Source organism: Amblyomma americanum, chromosome 1, assembly GCF_052857255.1.
Source record: "Amblyomma americanum isolate KBUSLIRL-KWMA chromosome 1, ASM5285725v1, whole genome shotgun sequence".
NCBI classification, from domain to species: Eukaryota; Metazoa; Arthropoda; class Arachnida; order Ixodida; family Ixodidae; genus Amblyomma; species Amblyomma americanum.
Window position 1 is genome coordinate 305,521,244 of NC_135497.1, and position 4,511 is coordinate 305,525,754.

Here is a 4,511-nt window from a genome sequence, read left to right on the forward strand (position 1 = left end):
TGCTGTATTGTCATGAAAATTTGACCTCCAGCTACCAAACTAAAAATCATATATTTGATGCCACAAATGCACTGAAATGGTTATTTCGGGATAAAATTCGGGAGAACCGCCGATCCAATAGCCATCATTTTGCACTCGTTTCAAAACTGCCGCTCTTCCCTACATCCAGGTCTTATTCACTATGGGGAAACTCTTTCGGAATATGTGCATTCTGCCGTTTTCTGAGGCCTTTACAAAGGCCTCCAGATGTCTGGCATGCGCACCTGAAATGCGGTTTTCTCCACTTCGTGTTTTTGCCAACGTGACCACCCTTGCAGAAGTTTTCATTACGTTCTTTTGGTGCAATTTTAATTAAACTTATACTGTCAAGTTAAGAAAGAACTGAACCATGGAGCTATGGTATATTTTTTTAGGTCGGTCGAACATATTAAATTTTAATTTCTCCTAATTATATTTTGCAATTATGGTGCTTTACCGAAGTTGAACATTTTTGTATGATATTTTACCTTAATAACAATACAAATAGCGTAGCTTTGCATGGCAGGCATTTGGCTACAGGTGCATTCTAATCAAAAGCAAGAACTGTTGAGAGAAAGTGTCTAAACAACCCGTAAAAAATTACCTAATTATGCTCCAATTATTTTTTCATACTATGAAAGCTAATTGATATATACTGAAACTAATTATATGGTTGAAAATAGAAGGAAGTAATACATATCCACACCTAATTTCATTACGTTATCTCTTTTAAGAAACATTTTCATTTTTAAGGCCCGCATGTTCCCTTTAGCCTCGAGATCGTTAACCAGCTTGCTAGAGTGTATAGATCCTTGCTTTAAAAATTCACATTTTAAAATCTTTTCTTTTTGTCCTAGGTATTTCTTGAAGATGGCACAGAGGCTGACGAGGAAATCTTTAAGCACATGCAAGAAAACATTGATAGCAATTTGGGGCGAACATTCATACCTGGCTCCAGTGTTTTCACTGCAGATTCTTTCAATGCAGGTATGATGCTTTCAGTACAGTGCAGTGCAACATAAAATAAGTGTTCATTCTTCAGGCTGTTGGTACACGTGATGCGTACTTACCAAAATGCATGCAACACTCTGTCGCTATTCATAAGCACATGCACCACCTATGTTCTAACCAATATATAAATTTATGGCCCTGGTACTCAGAGGATTCCACAGATGAGGCTGACAAAATAACATTTCTCGAGTGTGCATTGAAGTGTGTTGTGACACACTGCTTTGCATTCATCAGGCTGGTATGGCTTGTGATCCCGAAGCTGCACATGGGCTGAACACATGAGTGGGCACGGGAACAGTGACATCGGCATGCCTCCAATGCTTCGTTTCTTCACTGTGCAGGCTGTGCTGGCGCTCGGCATATCAACTTCGCCGGCTGCAGGCACTGACTCGACGTCTTTCCCTGGTCCGGTGGTTGCAAGTTTTGGGCTTCGGTTCACCGACAAATTCAGCCTTTTACCCGGCCAAGATTTTCTGCTCATCGAATCCCTCGTCCACACCCGTCCAGCGTCATCGACGATGAAATCGACACCCACACCGGATTTAAAGCGACAACACGCTGGCTTTCCCTTCAGTGGGCACGGGAACAGTGACATCGGCATGCCTCCAATGCTTCGTTTCTTCACTGTGCAGGTTTGTGCTCACAATTTTTTGCACGCTATGAAATGCGACGATCGCTGTTTACTTCTGTTCCCGTGCCCACGGGTGTGCTTTGATGTTGCTTGTGAATGTGTTTCAATGATTTTCCTGCTTTTGCGCTCTGGCGACATTGAATCTAACCCGGGTCCTACGACTCGCTTCCTTGACATAGACAACCTGCCAGACAATCCGTCTGAACAAATGAAAGTTCTGTTTAAGCTGCTCAAGGATGTACATTCTCGTACGTTGCAAAGCTCAAAAGATCAGGTCGAATTAGCAGCTGATATAAAAGACATTAGGAGTAGTCAGAAGAACATTGAATCAAAGTTAGCTGGCATGCGCAAGAGGCTTGATGAAGTCGAGGAAAAGGCAAAGAAATTCAGCGAAATGGGCCATGAACTTTCATTTTTAAAGAAATCTGTAGAAGACCAACGCATTCGAAATGATTTGCTGCAGTCTAGTCTTGATGAAGCAGAAGATAGATCTGCGACATGAGAATTTAATATTTATGGGTATACCCGGTGCGGAAGAGACTTTGGCAGATACTGAATCTAAACTCCTGGAAGCCTTGTCTAAGGTTGTCGAAGTATGCTCCTCGAGTCCAATTGAACGTGCACATCGCCTCGGCGTTTTTCAGAAAAGAAGTGTCGACCAATCATAGCTAAAGTTTCGGACACTAAAATGAAAGACAAGATATTAACCCTTCGTAACCAATTTAAAACAGATAACATCACTATCAGTGAAGATTTCTCACTTGCTACGCGCCAGGCTCGAAAAAAACTTTTTGAATTCGGATCTAACCATGCTGGCCCTCGCTCTTTTAAGATACGATATAACAAGCTGCACATCAATAAAAAATGCTTCATGTATAACCCTACCACGGACACTGTTGAAGAAATCATGGCACGTGGCGAATCCTCTGCATTGGAATCGTCTGCATTGGATTCCGTATCTGGATCTTCCGCTTCACCGTAGGGAATCGCGAGGGGTAATGGACAGTTGTCAACATCGATATCAGTTCTTTATACTAACGTCAGAAGCCTACTTAACAAGCATACTTCTTTATCTTGTGTCATAGACACATGCTCAGCTGACATTATAGCGCTAACGGAAACCTGGCTCCCAACGCATGTGTCAGATTCCGAAATCTTCCATAACGCTCATTGCTAATCGGTATATCGTTGCGATAGAACAGCCATGCGTGGCGGTGGTGCTTTACTTGCCATTTCCAAAGACATTCCATCTTCATGTATCCAAATCTTCAGCGAACTAGAACTAATTTTTGCGTCAATAGTGATAGGTCATCTCAAATTGGTTATTGGCGTCTGTTACTGTTCTCCTTCTTATTCGTCTACATTCACTAACGAACTTCAGGACGCTATAAATCTTGTTCGCGCATGATTTCCTTCATCATCGCTTTTTCTGCTTGGGGACTTTAACTTCCCAACTATCTTATGGACTGCTCAGCCGCCTTCTTCATCTCCCCCTTCGCCTCAAGCTAAAGAATTCTTAGAACTATGCGCCACATTTTCGCTAACTCAGTTACAAAAGCCACTAGGACGGTAAATAGCGCTTCGAACACTCTCGATCTAGTTCTAACAACTAATCTAGAGTTAGCTACTGACATATCTTCCAGGCATAAGCGATCACGTTCTGCTCAATTTTTGCATTAGTATACCACGTCCAAAAGTGAATAAAATAAAAAAAAAATCATTCTAGATTACAAACGCGCCAACTTTACCGCTATTAACAATGAGCTGGGCACTTTTGTTGATTACTTTATTGCAAACTCAGACTACTGCTCTGTCGACGATAACTGGATATCATTCAAAACAAAGGTTCACGAACTAACTGATAAGTATATCCCAAAGCGCATCGTCACCTCTAATCCACAAGCACCATGGCACAACTCTCACATCAGACTATTATCTAACAAAAAGAAACGTCTATACCGCCGTGCAAAGCTTTCACTATCTAATGCGCGATGGGCGAAGTACAAGTCTGCTTCCGACACTTACGTCAACGCGATTAAACTTACCAAAAATAACTTTTTGTCTGCCACATTACCAAAAATATTTAAAATGAGTGTTAAAAAATTTTGGCCCGTTACACATCCTGCGAACGACCCATTAATTAGACTACAAGACGCTTCCGGTAAACTTATCCCCAATGATCTTTGTGCTTCCGTGCTGAATGACACATTCGTTGAAAACTTTTCCTCCATTTCAAGCGTTAATCTTCCATTCATACCGCACCACAGGTTCCCGACAATTCCACCCATAACCGTTGATCCACCTGGTGTAGCCAAATTAATCGAATCTTTAAAAAATGATTCTTCACCTGGTTCTGATGCGATTAGCGCTAAATTCCTAAAAAATTCTTGCGCTTATAGTTCAGTTATACTAACCAAACTTTTTCAACAGTCACTCGACACAGCAAGCCTTCATATCGACTGGAAAATTGGGAAGGTGGTTCCACTTCCCAAGTCCGGTGGTAAGCACTGCCCTCAAGACTTTCGTCCCATTTCGCTCACCAGCACATGCTGCAAATTACTAGAACATATCATTTTCAAGAATGTCGTTACCTTTCTCGATGAGAATTCATTTTTCACGCCTGCGCAACATGGTTTTCGTCAAACATACTCCTGTGAAGCTCAATTACTTGCCTTTACTGATAAGCTATACCGCACACCTGACAACTCATCTTGAGCTGACTGCATTTTTCGGACTTTTCCAAAGCCTTTGATAAAGTATGCCATAAATTGCTACTACATAAACTGAGCCATCTTAATCTTGATCCTAACGTCTTCCAATGGATTAAATCTTTCCTTCTAAACCGTTGGCA